The sequence below is a fragment of the Micropterus dolomieu genome, linkage group LG18, assembly GCF_021292245.1.
Source record: "Micropterus dolomieu isolate WLL.071019.BEF.003 ecotype Adirondacks linkage group LG18, ASM2129224v1, whole genome shotgun sequence".
NCBI classification, from domain to species: Eukaryota; Metazoa; Chordata; class Actinopteri; order Centrarchiformes; family Centrarchidae; genus Micropterus; species Micropterus dolomieu.
In genome coordinates, this window is record NC_060167.1 from 31,997,838 (window position 1) to 32,020,497 (window position 22,660).

General features: G+C 41.4%; 2 long non-coding RNA genes across 5 annotated transcripts; one reads left to right on the top strand and one right to left on the bottom strand.

The window, feature by feature from the left end:
* Nucleotides 1–751: 751 nt before the first annotated feature.
* Nucleotides 752–5,681, bottom strand: LOC123956536. 2 transcript variants are annotated; one of them, XR_006821563.1, is made up of 5 exons: nt 5,454–5,681; nt 2,542–2,696; nt 2,089–2,309; nt 1,725–1,811; nt 752–1,614 (listed from the first exon to the last, which is right to left on the bottom strand). It is a non-coding gene; the product is annotated as an uncharacterized LOC123956536 (long non-coding RNA). The 2 variants fall into 2 exon arrangements; XR_006821564.1 differs by lacking the exon at nt 5,454–5,681 and adding an exon at nt 4,157–4,219.
* Nucleotides 5,551–21,755, top strand: LOC123956537. 3 transcript variants are annotated; one of them, XR_006821565.1, is made up of 4 exons: nt 5,551–5,730; nt 14,215–14,277; nt 15,255–15,349; nt 21,242–21,755. It is a non-coding gene; the product is annotated as an uncharacterized LOC123956537 (long non-coding RNA). The 3 variants fall into 3 exon arrangements; XR_006821566.1 differs by lacking the exon at nt 5,551–5,730 and adding an exon at nt 9,269–9,310; XR_006821567.1 differs by lacking the exons at nt 5,551–5,730; nt 21,242–21,755 and adding exons at nt 9,269–9,310; nt 17,068–17,150.
* The last annotated feature ends 905 nt before the right edge of the window (nt 21,756–22,660 follow it).

A 22,660-nucleotide genomic window follows, 5' to 3' on the forward strand; every position in this document is an offset into this window, starting at 1 on the left:
AGCAACTTTATGCACCCGAGCTTCTCCCTCCTTCTCTCTCCTTCGCCAGAGATTAGCAGGCAGGCGAGAACGGGAACAGATGAGCGTCACATAGTGCCCAGAGAACCTGATATGGAGGGCAGAGGAGAGTACTGCCAGCTTGTGAGAAGTACTGGTACACAAGAACACGTCCTAAGTCGCCAAAGGGTAATTTTCTAGAAGTGTACTGCGTACCGGCCCACTCCAAGCACTGCTTACTGCACTGGTATAAATTGTACTGCTATAAACAATCTAATTTATAATATTCAGTCCAGCTAACCGTTTCGTTATCGACCAATACATTTAGCTGTGCACACATTGAAACTCTGAATGTAACTATCATGTAACCAGCATAGATTAGTTCAACATCAAGCTGATAAAAATATTAGTGCAGTGGGAGTCTGCATGAGTATCCAGCACTTTGTGTGAAGCTGATGAGCGGATGAGCACACACCTCGCACCGAAAACTACATACTGCTCCTGTCATTTAATGGAATACACAAACGTAATTATAGCCATATCTACTCGTACCTTAATAATGGGGCAGTGATGTTAAAGACTATTAAGTCACTCATTCAAACTGTAGGCAGTTTTTGCCAGCTGTCTTTCCTGCCTGACAATTGCAACTGTGTTGCTTTTAGCCTGTAAAGTTTGAGATTTTAGCAGATCCGAGAGCAGACACAGACTTGTTAGTGGTAGTAGAGAAAAGGGTATTTTAATGAACACACAAGGCACACGAGGCAGCAAGGACGGGCATGGCTGACAATGGCTGAAGGCCGGCAGGCAGACTGAGGAGGCGTAGTGGGTTTGTTGTGGTCTGAGTAATACGACATTGAGTGACGATTGGCACTGGAGGCAAGGCTCTGAAGAGCAGAGACATAATAAGTACATAAGCAAAGGTACTTAAGAGTACAAAAGACAAAAGTAGTTTTCTGGCCGAGAGAGTACGTTACGACAAGTTGGCAAAAACAAGTGATGAGTGGCATAAGACCAGTGGCCTGTACTACAAAGGGTGTGAAAATCCCAAGGTGCTGATGTTCAGGTTTAATATGACCATAATCACCTCTGATGTGACTGTGAATTTAGGGTGTTCTCACACTAGGCCCGGTTGCCTTGTACCGTGTCTGAGCACGATTGTCCCCCCTCCCAACTCCCCCGCTGGCCTGCGCTCACGCTAGTGCCTAACGATCCAAGCCGAAGCATGTTTACGTCATCACTCAATCAGTGTTTCCTATACATTGATTTGTTTGTGTCGGCCTGCCACAGTAGGCTATCATTGCCAACTGCCACATATTGATAAGTGACTTTTTTTACTAGACCTAGGAGCTCTTGCGCTTCTTGCGGGGAGGGGGACCGGAAGAGGTGGATGACTCCGCAGCCACCATATAGCTGTCTGAGCCAGAATCAGTGGCCTCCTCATCCTCCATCTCCTGGCTCGGGGCAGCCTCAGTAGATCCTGAGCCATCACCAGAGGCCTCAGCAACCACGCCAGCTGAGTCCATAAGGGTGAGAGCCCAATGGATGGCCTCATGCATGTCACCAAAATATGGCCATGTAGCTGTCAGTCCCCATCCCAGTTGGTGGGCATCTCAACCGCTACAGAAACAAAAGCATGGGTAAAGTTTATTCCACAGTACACTGAGCAGGCATAAATATGAGTTTCACAGACAGACATCAGTGAGCATTTACTTATTTAGTAACCAAACCATATTTTCTTTTGAGGTTGTCCCACTTCTTGGCCACTTGTGTGGGCGTGAAAACATCCTCGGAGGTCCATCTTCTGAATAATTTTCCTGAGTGATTCAAGAGATGTTAGTGGCTAATTCCTGTGTCATCAAGTAGTTAAGTTTACAGCCACAGGAGGTGTTAAGTGACAAACAGAACTTTGAGTTACGCCTTTCAGGAGACATTACTTGTTGGCACCAATTCATACATGCTAATGGAACATATCTTCACAATACACAAAAATGTCTCAATGACATTAAGACAGCAACATAGAGACATCTCAAGGTTGCAATGAACAGTTATAGATTACAATATCATGTACTACATAGAAATTCAGTCACTCACTCCCTGGCTTTGTTGACTGTGTGCCTTTTTCCAGTTTTCAAAAAGACTCTGTGACTGCGGGATACTGGCATCTGATTGGCTGTGCAGCTGTCACTCAAAGAGCTCGTCGGGGCCTCGCGCTAGGCCTACTTCGTATACTTCTCCTGCTGTGAGCGAGCGGCGTGATAATGCAAATCATTAAACTTCCACAACTGACAAACCACGGCGCCCCTTAAAAGCACCTAGTGAAAAAGCATACGGGGAACAAGGAACACACAGGTAATTACACAACTACGACAACGAAATGTACAAACATTACATTTTATTACCTACTTCGTCACGTTTGTTTTGAACTCAAAAAGCCGACATGCGGCACCACACCATCTACACTGCTGATATAATTCCAGCAAACGGGCCTCGTTTAAGGCATTTTAAACTCTGGACCCAAGGGGAGATGCGATGTGGACTTCGTACCTGGTCTCCGGTCACTCTTTGTCCGGTTGGATGTCAAATGTGCGGTGTAATCCCCTTAAAGTGCAGGTACCGCCGCCTCCGCCTGTCTGGTTCAGATCACAGGTTGTCATTTTCAGATGGTAGCGTGATGAGGTCGAACATCTCATCATCACTCCCTGTGTGAAATGGCAGAGTAAAATTTATCACAAATGTGGCTCGCAAAGTCATTTCAGGACTATACTCTTGGAATGACGTGCTGACTACATAATGGACACTATCATTACTATGTGACAACATGAAATACAGCAAATTAGTGCTGAAAGAAGAGAATGGTCTGGTTGATTTAACAATTTCACACTGGCAGCTGTTTGCACTTTCAAACATTTTGTCAGGTATTTAGCAGTTGAATTGAGTATAGAATACAGTTAACAATAAAAACACAAGTAATGTGGTTAAAACAGCGCCAAACGGGGAGGGCAGACAGTTTGATTGAGCACAATCTTCAATAAGATCCCATTCTCATCTCAGGGCGTCCAATACCGACACTTTCAGAAACAGTGACAAAGCGTAGTTATTGGACGCAAAAAGTACCCTTTAGCGTCTGTGGGAGATGCTCAGGGTGAGTCTCTATGAAACGCTCCCAGATGTGTCTGTATGAGACGGTTACAAACCTTAGATTGAAGCCCAGGGGGAGGAGGTAAGTACAATTAATAATTTGTTCCAGGGCAGAGGAAAACCAGGAAACATGAGTAAGTTAACAAAATGATGGATTTATTTCCAATATTTAACAAAAAGTCTCTCTAAATGCACAACCAATAGAAAACAACTCCCAAAAGAGAACCGAGCAACAAGGGTCCTTTTTAAAAAGGGAACTAAGGTATCGGACAAAACACACACAAGCACACATTGCAAACAAAAAAAAGACAGTCACTACACTTAACCGCGGGATTCCCACTGTTGCTAGTGATGGCAGTGCGACACTGAAGCTTTAATACACACTTCAAACCCCTGGACTACAATCCTATTGAACCACTGCTTCAAAGCTTGCTTTGGTGCGAAAACAAAAATCACGTGACATGTGACGCCCGAAGCAGCAACTGCTTCACTTACTGAATGAATCACCGACTGGTTCGCGGTCCAGTCACGTGATTCACTGGCACCGCCTTGATCGTCTCGAAAGTGAGTGTTGTGCACTCCATCTAACACATTCACCCCCTGTCATAGTTACACAAGCACATCCAACCTATGCCATATTTCCCAGCATTCTCTCCTCAATAACAAAATACATGCATTCATCAATCTTTATTTGAAAATGATGTTCAGTCTTAATGTGTGTATCAAAGAATTTTCAAAGTAAATATACTTTAAATCCAAGTGATTCAAGCAAAGATGCTTTATAACTAATGGTATTTTCTACAAAAGTAAAGTAGTTTCTCCAGCACTGCTCATCGAGGGGCCTGCGTGTATGTACTTAAAAGCCTCCTGTCCACCAGCTAGCCTGTCTAATTTGCATGCAGCCTTGAGCTACGCCAGGAGAGGTCACTGCAACTGAAGCTTTGAGTAATGAACCCATTTTCAAAACAATTGGCTCAGGTGGTTCAGTGCTTCACAAAAGCTTCATTTGCCCATCACTAACTGTTGCCACTGCCAGTTACTGTCACTGCCAACTGCCGACTCCAAACACTCAGTAACACTGTCTCTTTTGTTGTAGACCACCATACTCTCACACAGCAGCTTCCTTCACCAGCCCTTATACTCTCCACTGATTAGGAGATTGGAATCAGCCACGCTCCTCAGGTTGCTGGCTGCAGCATTGGGGCGGGGCAAGGTCCTGCTGGTGGCGAAGAGGGAAAACACACAAGCACAACATCCCATATACACATAAACGGCCCATGGGTCGTAACAGAGACGCTCTGGGGCATTTCTAGCTATCTAGCTAGGTTCGTGTTAAAGGTGTTAAAGGTGTTGACAGCCCCCCGAAGCCCCCTACCCTTACCATAACCGTCAGAAATGTTAGTGTCTAAACCTAAGTCACTGACTTTATGCATGTCGATGTGTTGCTGCGACGTAGCAAACGGTGGCATTTCATACGGACGCTGAAGGGCAGATTTAGCATAAAAAAATTATGCTTTGTCAAGCTGTCTAAAAGCGTTGGTAATGATGCATTGAGATGAGAATGCATTCTAATTAATACAAGTGAATAGAAAGGAAAGTCCTGCTTCCACCAGAGTTTGTCAAGCTGTGTTCCAGCTGTTTGTCACACCTCTTATACTGTATGTTGTGGTTGCCAAAACTACAAAGGATATACTGGTGTATGCTCGCTTTTAGTTCCTCCAGCAAGCCTCCTCACTTGTTCCTTGCTCCTAAATATTTTTATCAGCTTGACGTTGAGCTAATCTGTGCTCTCTGCATGACAATGTTACACTGTCAACATTTAGTCAACATGATACATCAGCATTAGCATGCACGCTCGCCCAGTGCATGATCCAGGTTGTTGATGGGCCAGGTCTTTGTAAAGATGTGGGCACAACAGTCTCTGATTTCCGTTGCTTTGCCAACATGATGACTGTATTTCTGTCATAGGTAACACATTTTTCTGCAATAAAGCAGTACAAGACAGATGTAAAAACGTGTAGTGAAGTTTGAAGGAGCTACTGGCTGCTGCTTCTACAAGCGCTGCCGGTTGTTATTTTATTTGTACAAGATGGCACCAGGATGTTTGCCAGCTCGCCACAGCCTGTCCTTGTCTTTTTTATTTGTTAGGGTTAGGGTTAGGGTTAGTTTGTTTTATCACGCGCTCTGTTTGCTCCCCTCTGGTATATGATCGCATGATGCTATTTAATATCCAATCGGCTGTGTCTGATTGTTTATTTCGCGATCCCAGAGATGATTGACATCTGCACTCGCCAGTCGCATTGATGAAAATGTGTTACCTGCCAGGATGTCTGTGCATGTGGAGAAAACAGCGAAGGAGGCGTGGGAAGCGTGCTGGAGTCCTTGTGAGATCGAAGAAGATCGGGAAGTTTCCAGTCATCGGACCTGCTTCTTCGATGGTGGAGGCCGTAAACTCGAGATTTTCATACATTGTGCCTGTCTTTCCGTCTTCGGCGTTGATACCTCAGTCTTCGCGGATGGTTTGCCGTAAGGCGACAGTCTGCAGATCGAGGAGTTAATCATCGGAATCTTTGCTCTTTACGTAACGGGAGTCCGGTAAAATTTTATGATTCCTCTCTGCAATCCTCTTCCGATACCACTCCAGTGACAATGGCGTTGATTAACGCGAGATCTCTGGCAAATCAGACCTTTATTTAGAACTTTTTCTTTCTAATGAAATTGATTTTTTATTTGTTAATGAGACTTGGCTTAATGCTGGTGAAATGACTTCTCTTCTTCCTCTCAACTTTCTCCTCCTGGTTGCAGTTTTTTTTAGTACCCCTTAGGTCTGTTGGCCATGGCGGGGGTCTTGCAGTTTAAGTTAAGTTTAAGTGTAGACTTTTACCTTCTGCGTCCTCTTGCACTTTTGAATCTCAGTTAATTACGCTGAAATCTTTTAAATCTGTGTTATGATTTATATGATTTTGATTTATAGACCCCCAAATTTTCATGGGGATTTTATACAGGAGTTTTCTGAATTTTTATCTGGTATTGTCCCTTCTTTTGACAATATTTTGATTTTGGGGGATTTTAATATACATGTGTGTTGCCCTTCAAAGCCCCTGGTCAAAGAATTTTTAAATTTATTAGAGTCATTTGATTTTTTACAATGCGTTTCAGGTCCAACTCATGAATGTGGTCAAACGCTTGACCTTGTATTATCTCTGGGATTCTCTGTTGATAGTGTGAAGATTGTTGATACTGTTTTTTCTGATCATAAGACTGTTATTTTAAATTCTAACTTTCCTTGTGGTGCGCTGGGTAATATTGTTTCTACCTCGGTTTCATCTCGCATACTCAATCCATGTACAGCTAGTAGTTTTTCAGCTGCTTTTAATACTTTTTCATTGTCGAGTCGTACTCTCCCTGTATGGGTTTAGAAGAGTTGGTCAGTTTAACTCTTCTTGTTTAGAGATTTTAGATGTTGTGGCTCCTGTCAAAGTCAGGGGGGAAAAAAGTCAAATCGCAGCCCTGGTTGAACAGTACTACCCGTGCTCTTAGACATGAGTGTAGGAGGGCTGAACGAAATGGGTTAAAGATAAATTACAAGTCAATTACCTTTTATTCCTAAAATATTGGAAAAAATTGTAAATGTACAGCTTAATGACTTCTTAATGAGGAATAAGATTTCCGATAGATTCCAGTCAGGTTTTAGAGCTGGTCATAGTACAGAATCTGCTCTTTTGAGGGTCTCTAGTGATATCCTATGAGGTGTTGATTCTGGAAACCTTGTTGTTTTGCTTTTGTTAGATCTTACAGCGGCATTTGATACAGTTGATCATAACATTCTCATTGATCGTCTTAGGGATCAGGTTGGTATTCAGGGCTTAGACCTGAAATGGTTCTCTTCCTATTTGAAGGATAGGACTTTTTCAGTCAGTTTAGGGGATTATTTTTCTTCCGTTACCCCTCTTGTGTATGGGGTTCCACAGGGCTCTATACTCGGACCAATGGACCGTTCCCTTTGTATGCTCCCTCTAGGTTAGATTTTTGAGAAATTTGGGATTCAGTATCATTTGTATGCGGATGTTTCCCAAATTTACTTAGCATTGAAACATGGGCATAAATGTGCCATTCAGTCTCTTCATGCATGTTTGGCCGAAGTTAAGTGTTGGCTTGCGAATAACTTTCTCCAATTAAATGAGGATAAGACCGAGATGATTTTATTTGGAAATAAGCGGTGTGTGGATGATGACTGCCTGGGGTTGTTTTCTGGGAAAAAACTGTCTAGCGTGAGGAACCTTGGTGTCATTTTTGACTATGAGCTTAAATTCGACCGGCAAATCAATGCTGTCGTTAAGAATAGTTTCTTCCATCTTAGATCAATATCTAAACTGAAATCTATCCTTTCTTTTGACAATATAGAGAAGGTTGTTCATGCCTTTGTGTCATCCCTTTTGGATTATTGTAATGTGCTTTATCTGGGTGTGAGTCAGGCTTCTCTCTCCCGTTTGCAGCTGGTTCAGAACTCTTAACGGGTACTAAGAAGAGAGAGCACATTACTCCAGTGTTAATTAAATTACATTGGTTACCCATATGATACAGAATTCAATACAAAGTGTTGTTGTATGTTTTTAAGTCTCTGCATGGCCTAGCACCGGAGTATGTTACTGATTCAGCCGCTATCAATCCAGTAGATCTCTGTGCTCAAATGATCAATTTCTTCTCATGGTTCCGCGATCCAGTTTAAAATGTAAAGGTGATCGGGCTTTCTCTGTTGCTGCTCCTAGCCTCTGTCTGCAAAAACTTGTCCTTCATTGAGTACTTTTCAGAGTGCGCTTAAAACTTATTTGTTTTCTTTAGCATTTGATAATGCTCTGTAACTTGTGTATGTTATGTTTGCTGTGTTTTTTGTCTCTGTTTTTATTTTCTCTTTTATACCTTCCTTACAGCACTCTGGTTCCACTTGTGGTGTTGAAAGTGCTCTATAAATAAAGTTGAGTTGAGTATCTTTTACCTGAGAGGCTTAGCAATGTCAGCACAGCTACATTTATTGGATACTAATGAAAAGGTTAGTGAACTAGACTGAATATTATAAATGAGATGGGGCTGGGGCGATTTCATCGACGTAGTCAATTACATAAATACGTCAATTTGCATTACGTGCGTGGAAGCGTCGCTGCATCCAGCGTTAGCAGCGATTCCCCCAGCTAAGCTCCAGCTATAAGACAGCTTTGACCGTAAATAAACCGTTTTGGAGTATTTTATACAGACACTCAACAATGTGCTGCTTCATGATCTTTGTGAATTGGAAATAGCTTCACTGCAGCAACTGCTGTCCACGAATATGTGAAGCAGCATGAAAACATAAAGCGAATGTATCCCGGTGCACTTTGTCTAGATGACAACAGCAGCAGCGCAAATCCTGTTTACTTTTTGTCTCCACACAAGCATGGCACATTATCAGCACGAGGCCACGATGTCCGTTGTATTTTCTGAGTATTTCTTCATCGCCTTCATGTTAAAAGTAATTTCAGCCCTGCTGCTGTCATGGTATCATAACATTACACTGTGTGTCATCTAACGTTCAGCCGTTTCATATTTTCTGTTTATTTAACAGCTATCTATGAGAGAGAAAACAGCTAACATTACACACAATCTGTGACTGTCTGCAGAGTCTGTGAATCGTTTCAGTTGTTTTCTTTGCCCCACACTGATGCAGAAATACATTTGCTTATCATACTGGATTTCTAAAAAATTTAAATAAATCCATGTCAGAAACATTTTTAGTTTTAAGTAAAGTAGACTAATTAATGTGTGTTATTGTTATTATTACAACACATCAGTGACGTGGAAATGTGATTCATTTTAAGATATGCTGCTATTCCAGTCATTATTCTAATGTGCTTCATCAGGATGAATAAAATATTGATTAGACATGTTTTTTGATATTAATTTTGAATAAATTGGTATGTTAATTGAGTAATAGGCTTTAGACTACACAAATTTAGTCGTTAATAGAAAATATAATCGTTAGATTAATTGATTTGAAAAATTATATGCCCTAAAATGAGATTGGTGTCAAACTTTATTTCGCTACATTGGGCACAGCTGTTCGGCATGTGAGAACCTGGAGAGAACTGAGAAATAAGCATCTACAAACCTTTGACACGGCATCGCTACTCAAAGCATGAAGGTATGTATTAATTTATTATTTAGTTAGCAAGCTATGCAAACTTGTTTTGTTGCACAACATTTTGTTAAAATGGATGGCGACCTAGTTGTTTAAAGGAACAGTTAGCTAATGCTACACTCGCTAGCTAGCTAGCAAGCGAGTTAGTATCATGCATCCTCCATGTTAAGTTGAAGTAGCCTTCATCTATTTATCATTACCTAGTTTCCGTGAACTATTATAAAATTATTCACCTTACATTGGGTAGGAAAAAGCCCTTAAATGTTGCTGTTAAGCATGTGGAAAAATGGCCACTTGCCAACATCGCTATAATTATAGACCTAAAAATCAAGCAAACGCAAATGTGTAACAAATATTGCCATTTATTCATTGGTTCAATTTGTCTTCACATTTAGCAAATTTTATTGATTTGGCGCTTGCTTAAATAGCCGGAAAGAGATAACAGCTTAAGGAAATCTAAACTAATTAACAACACTACAGCCTTGCGTGGTATACTTTAGCCAGGCAAGTTGAAACAGTGTTATGAAACATTTTAAGAAAGTTTGTTAGTAATAAGTAATTTACATAAATCAAGCTATATCATTTAACATTAGTATTCTTTACTCCTCCTTCTCACACACCACTACCTGAACAGAGGCAGCAAACAATTCAGGCCTAGTTTTTTGGTCATCTCCAAATATTTTTACTTTTTGACTTCGCTCAGCATTTTTGATGCTCTGGTTTCTGTATGTGTCACATACAAAATGAAGCTCTGTAGACTTGGTTGCCTTCGCCGAGCTAGCTAATGTCCTCAGTACATGGTCAGCATATAGTCCAAATGTTGGCTGTGGCTTTAGCTGTTGCACCAGAGCCATATCATCCCAAATCCAAACTGTGCCATCTGGAATTTCCCTCACTGTTGCAGGTGGGTTGATGACTTCCGTCAAGATGTGCATACGCTTTGCTTTGTTGGTTTTTACAAGAGAGCCATTAAAGTTGGCAAGTAATTGTGGGAAAGGACCTAGACTGTAAGTTAACATTTAATCTATGTTAATCTGTCTAACATTGCCCACAACAATTAGCCTGGCATACAAGTTGTAGTGTGATGTTAAATTGATTTCTTTTCCTTGAATGTTTGACTGTGGCTCATTTTCTTTATAGGGTCATGGAATGATGCCTCTGCTTTGACAATCCGTTTTTCACAAAACTCTGGGAGAGTGTTTGAACCTCTTTGGCCCCAAGTAAATCTGGCAATATTGTCTGATACCTGTTGACCAGAGGAGATTTGATAAAGTGACTCTCCATCCAAGGGTCAAAAGGATTGACCATATGTTGGATTGTGGCAATAATGTTCATCACATCCGCCTGATCTCGCTGCATTCTAGTGTTATCCAGCTCAGAGTTTCGATGTGATACTGGGTACTGTTCAGCCATTGATTTACATTTGAGTGTGATGGCTGCCCGCTTGTGTCAGGGTCCATTGGTGAACTTCACCTTTGTTTACAGTGAACCCACTGATGCCTCCTTTTGTCTTTGAATCACGATTGGCTGTTTGTTCAATGACTTGAACACATGCAATCCCGGAAAAACCATGCTTTTGATGCGTTTGTGCCACAAAGTCTCCTGAAAGAAATTGATGGTGTACTGAAGGCCGTGAGATACCTGGCGTGATTGACTATGTCACATGCAAAAAACACAGGGTAGCATAGATTGCACAGTTGACAAATGGAGAGCCCAGTTCACCTCTCTGGTCACCCTGATGAAAAGAAGTTTTCTACCATGTCAATGTATGTGCTCCAAAATTCATTATCTGCAGGTTGTGATGAAACTCCAGATGTCCATGCAACAAAGTTAAAACGTTGGTGAGGTACTAAATCTAGGGCCTTCTCCAGTGTAAGGTCATTTGCTGTTGGAGGCCATGGGAGCTTTGGTGTTGTTTTAGCTGTTTTATTGATTATGTCCTTAAGTGTGAGAGCTGCATCAGCTGTGATGGTGGCATATTCAAGCTGACTTGTCGTTGGTGTTTCTCCTTCACCACCTTCAGATGATGAGCAAGAGGAGGAGGTGGCAACTTCATGGATGATCTCCTCAACTGTCAGATTGTCAACTTACACAAAGTATGTTGTAGATGCTTTCTGAAATTTTAGGAAAGGGTGTGACTTCTGAAGTCTTGCCTTTAGTGAGTGAACTTTGTATGTTGCAATGTCAACTCCTTCCTTGTCTTGTACAATATCTTTTAAAAGCATATTCAGCTTTGGCAGTCGAAGCACCTCCGTTTTTTTTTTTTTTAAAGCTTCTCTTCAATCACTCTTTAACAGAAATACTTATATCCATATTCACATAGGTTGCTTTGTGTTTTCTCTTTTTTGTACAGGTATAGAATATATTCTCTGAAACAGGTGAAGTGGTGGTGCTTCACTGGCCACTAGGTCCCTGTCTCTAATATGCAGAAGCAGACTCTCATCTCTTCTATCTTGAGCTGCAAGAAACAACTTCCCTGTATTTAGTGTTTGACACTGAATCAGTTTTTCTTTAATTATTTTCCAGGTGTGTCTCTAGTATTTATATTTTTTATGTTTGCAAATGATGCACTGCGTTGGAAGCAGGGGCTTGTTTGCACATGTCAGTGGTGTGTGACTGTAGAGCCCATGTTTTGGCTGGAGTTACATCACCAACTCGATTTCTACCGGTAGTTTGTACCTGGTTTTATATTCCTAATCTAAGGAGAGTGAAACAGAATACTTGTGAATTTACATTAAGTTACACAAGATGTAATGTGTGAAATATTGTGACTTGCTCCTAATTTCCATTCTTTTCCATTCTAGAAAAGTTCAAAATCCACCTTCACACCAATTTTCATTGCATGTTACCAACCCTCTTTTATAATTAAAACTGCCTTCTCTCTTCTCTTCTGGGCTTGTTTTTGTCTTCGTGATGTTTGTAAAACGACAGTAACAGTCCCTGTGATAGCCACTTTTAGCTGGTTTAGCAGCAGGATTCAAGTTGAATTTTTGTTTCGATTTCTACCTGTAGCACTAAAAAAAAACAACAAGCAGAAGGCATCCACAGATTTAGGCTTCAACTTTTTTGAGGCTTAGCACCCTCTCTCACTCCCCAGCCTACATCATCACACATTGAAGAAATCCGGTTAGTGGTACAGTTGTATGTAAAGACTCTTATCCATCCTCCCCTGTGTGTACACATACACCAGAGGACAGGTAAGGGTCTTGACATACAATAACTATATCACTAACTGAATTTCTTCAATTTGTGATGATGTAGGCCAGAAATAACGGCCAGTAATGCTTCCATGTTTTTCTTCAACTACATGTGAGGGGGACAGCAGAGGCCTATACTATGAAGCAAGGTAACTGGCTTTTCCCGGTAACTTCAGGAGTAACTGACATTCCCGATTAACCTGAACTACGAAATGTGGATAGGTGTTACCCGAGGTCTGTTGCCATTTACATGGCAATTTACGCTGCATCTCTAAACTTCTCCTTTTGTTTGATGAGAAGTAGGCTATGACTATACACCACTTGATAAAATATGTTTTGATTTCATCCTGACTTGTTCCACTGTAGTTGCAGCTGAAACAGGGTACCCCCAGGATTCTCAAAGTTAAATTTAAGACTATTTAAGACCTTTTTAATACCACCTAGGATGAAATTTAATACCAACTTTGCTTCCGTATAATGAAAAATCTGTATGAATTTTAAGCCCGAGAAAATTATTTACAAAGTTACATGTATTTAATAAAACATTTTATTATAATACATTAATAATTAACACACTGTAGCTTTTTGGGGTGTGTTTGTACTTTGATATGAATCAAGGACGTCACTTTGTGTTGAAAAGTGGTGGGGACATTGGTTCAAATTAGGGGTGTGACAATATACTTAGCTCACACGCACGATTTACAATACTGGGTTCACGAGAACAAGACAAGATATTTTAACACTATTTTGATGAAATATTCAATGCTGAAATATATAAATGGGGGTCCCCTAGAAAATTTTGAGCACTAAACACTTAATTTCCTGCATTCTGGAGACATTGTCTGACATTTGTTTCACAATTTTATGGTAGAATTGTCTTTATTTATATAAAGTGATTCAGATGACAATTCAAACAGAATATAACGCAGTACTCAGCAGCTTGTTTTTTTAGCTTAAGACATGCACCTTTGTTTCTTCTATATTTAAATGGCATTGCATATTTTCTTATTATGGAAATAAACCTTTCTCAAAGTATTTTCATTTGTTGTTGTTTTTTAACATTTCTTGTTGCAAGCCATTTTTCAGAACATATTTAACAAATGCTTCAAAAAAAAGTGATGGAGACTTAAAGAGATTAAAGTTCAAGATCCACCTTCGCACCAATTTTGATTGCATGCTTCCAACCCTCTTTTTTAATTAAAACTGCCTTCTCTTTTCTCTTCTGGGCTCGTTTTGTCTTCATGATGTTTGTAAAACGACTTTTCCATGCATACAACACTCCATTTCTTTGTCTGTGATGTTTGCTAGCAAGTGGATGGGTACAGGAACAGTGTATTGGGGGGCTCGTTTTTATGACTCATCATTTTAAGAAAAGACTGACAGGTGTCCAGCTCCCAAGCAATACAATAGACCAGAGATTTGTGAAATCAGATATTTATTACACACAAACCTTTTGAGGACATCAGTAAGTGAGCACTACCACTAAAGCGCTGACATTTTTGTTTTATCAAGCTGAAAAAAACGTAGGGAGACTAATTACAATGCCAATCTATTTTCGTTTTAGCTGCGTTGACAGTAAAAATGTGGTTGTACATTTGAAAATGTTTAATATAAACTAAATGTGTTACCACGGTCTTTATGAGAACTCATTCATTTAATAATAACATATTGAGACATTTAATTAACGGGTTTCTTTTTTTTTCTGGCCAGCACTTTTCCAGACACGCTATTGGATGACAACTACAAATACGTCATGGATGTCGGACCCCAAATGTAGGTGCCCACTGTCATTGCCGGAAACATAAACTTAGACACAGATAAACAAAACATCTGCAAGAAGTATGAGTGGCAACAAATTTTCTTTCATTTGTTGAAAGTAGTTAGCAAAAAAACTGGATCATCCGTCAATAGGGATTGTTTAAATTCGCGAAAACTGCTGTAAAGCCCACCACATATTAGCGGACTCCATTTTGTTAGCTGCGTGTTGCTGTTAAATGCAGCATCAATAGTCACAGCCTACATAAATCAATGGAATTCGTGAAAAATCCAACCAAATTTCTTTTCACACAGCATACAGGCAGTCATAGGTAACTGAGAAAGCAAGTAAATGGTTCATTTTTATGTGAGGTTACAAATGGAGATGCACCGATTGCATTTGTCCTTGCCAATTCCGATTACTGATTTTGGCCGATTCCATTTTTCTTTCTAGAGCTGTAAATGACAGTGCACACAAACATTTTTATAACTTTTCTTTATTGGAAAATTCTTTCTTTATTAGGATTTGTATTTTTTATTTTAACATTTTTGATAGATTACCCTATTGGATGACCTCTCCATCATTTTGGATGTGGCTATGCGGTTTGCCTGCACCAGTTTCTTCACTTATAACGTCCTTTTTGCATCCCAGGCCGCAGGCTGCCTCCAACTATTCAACCATAAGAACAATGCTAAGAATTAAATTAAGAGTAAAAAATTGTTTGCTTAAAGCTTTGCTTTAAAGTAAATTATCGAGCATTAATCCTAATTTGAGTGAAGTGTAGGACTAAATGTGTCAGTCTTAGTACTAATTCATGACACTTTGCTGTGCTGCAAACAGGATTTTGGATAATAATGTAGGAAAGGACCAATCACTGAAGAGATTTCCTTATTTAAGAATATTCTCAGATACATTCACATTATTTTTGGTTGACTCAAAACCATGACAACAATATTTAACATTTCAAACATTTTATTTTTCCGTTACAATAAAGGTGTATGGGAGTCGCCTGACGGTCGGTCAGCCTAAACACGAGCTCTCCACATGCCACAGCTGCTTTGGATGTCCCCTCATGTTCCTCAAAGTCAGGTAAAACTTCAAATTAAAGTATTGAGACTACAACACGAATACTCCACCCTAGCACTAAAAAAAAAAGAAAACAAGAGTGACAAATAAAATGGCCTGATTAAACCACACGTGTGTATTTATATTTATTATTATGTGTCCAGGGTGGCAACATTTTGTCTGAAGGCTGGCATCTCCAGCTTCTCCATCGTTGTCATCCTCTGGTGGAGGTGGGATGTAGCGCCTCTTGCAAATATTATGCAGTATTGCACAAGCCACTATGATACGGCACACTCTTTCAGAGTACCAAATTTCTGAGTCAGTGGCATATGGAAAGGGGTGAGCAGCCACCGTCATAATGGGTATCCTTCATCTCCTATTAGATGACACCCTGGCGGCACAAGGTACCTTTCAAAGGTCCAAAGCTGCTTCAGGTCACTTTCATTCAATATCTGCACGCCATGGGTAGACCCAGGCCATTTGGGTACCACATCCAAAATATTGTAGTCTGCATCAAACACAGCTTGTGTGTTGATGCTGTGGTATCTCTTCCTGTTCAAATAAACGTTCTCATTTACATTGGGAGCAATTATCTTTATATGAGCTCCATCTATTGCACCTACTACTCTTGTGAAGCCATCTTTTTGCATGAATTATGTTTGCTTCTGTTGGATTACGAGGGGTGTTGTTGGGAAGTCGATGAAACGTGTAACAATATGTGGCGCTGTAAGTGCCATAATTGTTTCCATGACAATTCGGCTTATTGAAGGTTGTCATGGCCCCAATTCATCAGCGTAGCATTGCTGCATTTTTCCTGTGGCAAGGAAACAAAGTGTCATCACCACCTTCAATTTAGCTGAAAAAGCATTGGTCAGATTGGTCACCTTCAGTGGTGAGATGATATCCCTCACCAAATCGCTGACAAAAAGGATGCCTGCTCTGTCCAAACGATAGCGTTTGATTAACTGCGTGTCGTCAAACAATTCAAAAACGTTCTTCGTCTCCTGAAAGATTTGCGCATGTCTCAGTCTCACAGTGCCATCACAAGCCAAGACTGGCAACTCCTAACCACTTGAGAGACCTTAAATAACTGGGAGAGTAAGAGTGATTCTCAGCTTTAAGAGATTTAATAACTTGCTTTTATACTTAAGGTTGACAGTAGGAGTAAATTTCATGGATTCTCAACACTTTTAGAGCTTGATAAATACCAGCCCTGGTCACCTACTGGGGCACCCTTGACCCCAAACTTTACAGTCGCATATTCGCAGCAGGCTCCTCTCTGGCTTGCAACCTATGTAGCGCTCCTTCCCATCCAGCCGCCAGCTGTGTCATCGCCACCCCTTTACCCCACATGCGTAAGCATGTGGCACCTTTTCACGTCAATGATAAATTAATTAATTTAAATCAATTCATGAACCTTTCATAGAGCTATGAAAGTCCAGGTGATTTAAATTAATTGTTCATTTTTTCAGCAAGTTTTCTGCTCATGTTCAGAATTTTATGCAAATTAAAAATCTATCCAACATTTCTGCTCTCAGACATTTTGAGAATACAGTTGTAATATTTGTTTTAAATCTACCTGCCCCACTCTGGCCTACTCTGCTGTGCATTATCCTACAATATTGCTCTGCTGATAAGGTAGTATCCAATTTTGACTGCCTGACAGAACCTTTTTTAGGACTGTACTGGAAGGCATTGCGCTGTTCCACACAAATGGTAATATTACCACCTCTAAATTGCAGCTCACAGCCACTTCAGTGGGAAGCATCTAAAGAGACAGAGCAAAGGTGTGGAGACAGAGACAGCAGCGACACAGAGGTACCTGTCAAAAGAAAGACACCACACTGCTATTTAGACTTTTTACAGGTCTAAATAAGTGGAGACGGCCTGGAAATACTAACACATGCAGATATGACTAGATGACTATCACAGTACTATGCAAAGGTGTTAGGCAGTTGTGGAAAAATGCTGTAAAGTGAGAATGCTTTCAAAAATAGATAGTAAATAGATTATATTTATAAATAAACAAAATGCAAAGTGAAAAATCTGTTATGTAGCCTAAGTCAGCATTAACATTATACTTTACGTAGGTTATCAGCGACAAGTGGCAACTCTAGTTAATTACACTAATTAGAAAAGCTACTCTCACTGTCACGATTTCTCAAAATATAATACAGCAATCACTGCCCAAGCCCACATAGCTTAATAGTCTTAACGTTTTGATTCTACTTACATCTGGTCATCTCTTTGTCGTCTGTCTAAAATACCACTGCTTATGAAATGTTTATGGACCTACTGTGAAATGGCAGCATGACAACATGTGACAGAGCCTGAAAGCCAGTGTTTTAGACCTGAAGAGTGAGGTCTGACAACCCTGTTATTATACTAGGACTAACTAGTTCTAAGCTGCAATACCAACACAATGCTATTTCTTTGTCTCCTACATGATGCCTGAAAAGTGTTGGCTTTATCCTCAATCTTTCAGCACAATATCATGTGTGCATCCTTCAAAATTACTACGGTAATCACCCGCGATGGGAAGGAACCGGTGATGCTCTTAGCCATGAAAGCAGGATGGGGGCGCAGGACAGCAGAACTGCCGTCACCCTGTATCCGGAGAAACGACGGAGCCGCAGCCAGGTCGCTGACCCTCTCGGCCGACGTCGGAGCCAAGAGTAGAGCGACCTTGGCCAAAAGGAACCGCAGTTCCGCCGTCTACAAGGGCTCAAAAAGGGCTTGAGTCAGGGCGCAAGTCCAACTCCTGGTCCAAACACCGGCGTTGGAACGCCAACCATTTGGAGGAGTAAGAGGACTAAGTAGAAGCGATCCCTGGATGGTGCACACCACCGCTGGGGAGAGACCTAAAACCTCTAGGCGCCGCCGCTCAGCGAGAAGCGGATAGCTCCTGACCGTGCCTCCCGCCTGAGAGAGGGCATCCCCCCTCCAGGGGAGTTTCCACAGCTGACCCGACAGTAGTCGCTGGAGGCAGAGAAACCAGGACGCGCTCTGGAGCCAGCAGGATGACCACCAAGGTTGAAAACTGCATGCGGTCCAAAAGGTGCGGGATCAGCCGAACTGGCCACAGGGGGTGCATGAAGGCGTCCACTGCAAAACACACTGCACAAAAGTAGCAACAAGGTAAAATACACAGTCCCGACCTATAGCTTACCAGTTGTCTGCTCTGAGCGACGAGGGTTGGCCAGCAGCAAGCAATCTGGTTGCTAGATGTCATTAGCCACTGTTAATGTGGAGCAACGTGGGCACACGGGGTCTCCCTGGTCGGCTCATCCAGGTAGACCTCATGTGAGTGTCACGTTAGCTATCTATTAGCTCAACGTTAGCTTGCCTTGCCGCAGCAACCTAGTAGCGTCGAGGCCGGCGTCATTGGAGGTCAGAATGTGGGAAGCTCGGAGCCGCTCGGAGACCCGTGAATGGGAAGAGTGGAGCCCTACAACTCCCGCTCTACTGTCAACAGCAGATCTAGGGCTTCGTCCAGAGAGCGGGTGGACCGCCACATCTCCTTGTTCTCAACGGCAAAGCTATCTGCCCGCCGCCGCCACTCTTCAGGGAGAGAAGGGCGCCGAATGGGCAATGCGAACCGAGGCACGTGTCGCAGCGGGGACGGAGATCACCCAGCACAATGTAGCCCGTGTGGCAGATGCCGCACACCCGTCCGGTTATAGGGGTGTCCCGCCCCATTCTGGATGGCTTGCTGGAAGACATCGTTCTTGTTTTCTGGCTGGAAAGACTTTTGCTCTTTAGACAGCTCAGTGCTGGGAAGTTACCTTGCCATGAATTTTCTGCTGTCTTCATCATGCAGTCTGCTGAACCTTCTACATAACGGTGTATTTTACCTACAAATCTGAACTTCATTGTACCAGTTTAAAGCACCACCAATGATTTAGGTACAACATAGTAAAGTGGACAAATATTTATTTTTAGCCTAATATGTTCTGTTGTTTACATTTATTGCTAACTTAGGTCAATTTGTGCAAAGCAAATTTGTGAGCCAATACAACACAATACCACTCGTATAACATACGTTCACTGACCTTACCTTCCTTCAAACCTATAAGTAGAAATATCTCAGCGACACTACAAGCCTCATCCGGAGCTCTGAAAATTGACCACATCCCTCAGGCCTGAGAGATAATAAGGAGTCAGACCTATTCCTGGGACTAGCAGCCATCATAAATACACAGCCCTGTTTCATTTTAATTAAACTGACATCAGGACTATTAATTATATAGTGCTTTATTCTTCTTTGCACTCTTTTGCAAGTTTCTTGAGAAACTCACACTTGCACAATATTAAAACCCCTAAGTGAAACATCTGGACGACAGCAGTTTTATGCAGTTCACATGAGGATCCTCTTATATTTTAAAATTCATTGTTTTAAACCACTTCAGAATTTGGTGTTTTGAAATCGTAATAATTATATATAATAATAATCTTGGCAGCACGGTGGTGCAGTGGTTAGCACTGTCACCTCACAGCAAGAAGGTTGCAGGTTCAAACCCCGGTTGCCCTGGCCTTTCTGTGTGGAGTTTGCATGTTCTCCCCGTGTCTGTGTGGGTTCTCTCTGGGTGCTCTGGCTTCCTCCCACCGTCCAAAGACATGCGGACTGCCTTTTGCCCGATGTCAGCTGGGATTGGCTCCAGACCCCTGCGATCCTATATATGCTGGATAAGCGGTTGATGATGGATGGATAATAATACTTTATTGTTCATGTCATGTTTTTCTGTCAATCAAGAAAAACTGAGAGAGAATATCAAGCAGTTCAAGAAATTTAGGTATTGACTGACAGGTCGTGGGGAATAAATTTAATTATTTACTTAATGTTTTTATCATCAGGTGTCTATTAATTTAGAAATCAGTGAATGTTTCTAACGTTGACAGAGGCGTGAGTTCATCCTCATTTACATCATTTTCTGATGCATGCAAGAAATGAAAACATGTTGGCTTGTTCTGAATCTGAATTTCCTTAATAAAATGCTGAAGTCCTTCTGTATGTTACATTGAATTTATTTAGCTGTAACCTAATGGAGACAAAATGCACATTAGATTTTCACACATAGTGGTCCGTATGTCACGCAGTCTTGTACAGGAGTCGGCAACCTACATGTTATCTGTACAGTCAGTCAGAAGCCTAAAATAGTTACAAATGCCTCTTGTGCCAAAAATCTTTCTTCTAAATTCACATTTTTTCACCATATTTATCGTCTCTGATCTGCACCGTTGAGCCAGACAGATTACTGCAAAAACGAGGATCAGTCCAATTTGGGAGGGGCCGTTCGTATCCCCCCTCAAAATTGAATGTTTTAGTTTGGCCCACTCCTACAGACACACAGACAGCGTTCCACTGCAGCTGACCGTCAAGTCGGCCTGTCCAGTCATGGATCATACTACGATTAATCCTGCGTTAAAATATAAGGCATTATTTTTTCTATAGGCTATTTCTATTATTTTGACAACCCTAATAATAATGTCAAAATTAATTCATCATGGTGGTTATTCATCTGGTTTTTCACTAACTTAATGTAATATTAAACAACATAGTAGCAGATGTCAATAATATTGTAGGAATGAGTTTGCTTTCAATTCAATTCAAATTAGCTTTATTGGCATGAATGTGTAACAACAATATTGCCAAATATTTGATCAGAATTGGGTGATGCTTAAATGTCAATTTGGTTTTCTTGTTGTCTTTTTTAATCAGTCTAACCAATCTTAACTTTCAGGTCTGGAGTTCGCAGCACAGGCCATCTGAAAACACAGATACAGCCCTTGGTGCTCCTTAGAGTTGTTAACATTCCATTTCTGAAAATGAGTGATTGTTTGCAGCCATCAGAGCAAATTGACTGTTTGCACATTTCCTAAATTGTAATTATTGTTTCCCTTCACTTCCACTATTAGCCTGAAATGTATGACTGCAAGGTGTCACACAGCATTGCTTGCCAAGCCATCACACATGGGTCAACAACTTGGGGTACATTTCGGAAAAAGGTCTCCTCTTCTTTATACCACACAGACTATGCTGCCATCTACTCTGCCTCCTTCACATGCCAAAGCAGAGATGTGGACTCTGCACCTGAACATGTTTAATGAACTGAAAACATGGCATCAGCACCAGACAAAGATCTGCCTTTTGGGAGACTGCTTCATCATGTGCATACTGGACCAAAAACATGTCACTCAGCCAACTCCTGTTTCCTGTGTCTAGCCGGCGGTGCAGCCGTCTCCAGTCCAGACAACTAGACTTTTCTGTGTCCTGATGGCGGTCTGGTCGACACCAGCTCCTGGTTCCTTATTGGCAATGACAGCAACCACCTGATTTGGTAATGCAGCAACAACTTCCTGACCCTGCTGATCTGCAAATACCCCTAGTTTCTGTGCTGCAACAACCACCTGAGCCCGAACTGTAACAGTCCCCAATCACAGATCTACAGCAACTTCCTGCCCCCGCTGAGCTTCAACAACCCCCTGATTCTGCTGAGCTGCAGCTATCTTCTGACCTTGCTGAGCTTAAGCAACTCCCTTTTGTTGAAGAATTATTGTGAGCCAGGTTCAGGTGTGAAGAAGTTTCACAGACTGATGAAGACTTAATGTAGCATGGTTTATTCAGCCTGGCCGAGGAGACAGAATGCCAGCGTACAACATGTGAACACATCGAATGCCATCTAACCAATCCAACATCTTTTGTCCGTGCCTGTAGGATTTCCCTCTTAGGTCATCTTTATCTGGCCTCAACCTAGAACAACAAATTTATGTGATGTTTATTCTCCAGTGCTTCGTCATATTGAAATCTATCACAATCCATGAGTTGTACTTTAATGTGTGGAGCCAGTGAAATCTTGTAAACATTCTTGTAAGACTCAACCTTGCAAGATTCCCAGAGAACAGAGATATCTGCTTGCCTGACGCCTGAGCAACTGTCTCTACCTTATCAGTCTAAATGTTGTCTCCCTAACAAGGACAGTTACATGAGAGAAATAACTAGAGCTGGAAGGTCAGTGAACACTTGTGGGGTCAGCTGATGACTCCAAGCTAGACCTGTCTTACCTTTCCCTGTTACATCAGTAAGGCCCCCTAAGAATATTTTTTAACACCTGTTCCTGCTGAGCGGCAGCAACTTCCTTTCATTGCTGAGCTGCAATTGACTTTGGCTCCAGCAACAATGTCCTGAGTTAGTGTGTTCCTTTAGTTCATTTGTCCAGTTTTACTTTGAAGTAGCTCTTTGGTGTCTTGCTTTTTCTTCCTTTCTATATTTTCCTTGCTTGTTAGCACCTGTCTCATTCCCCTGATTGTCATCACCGGTGCCTTGTTATCCTCATA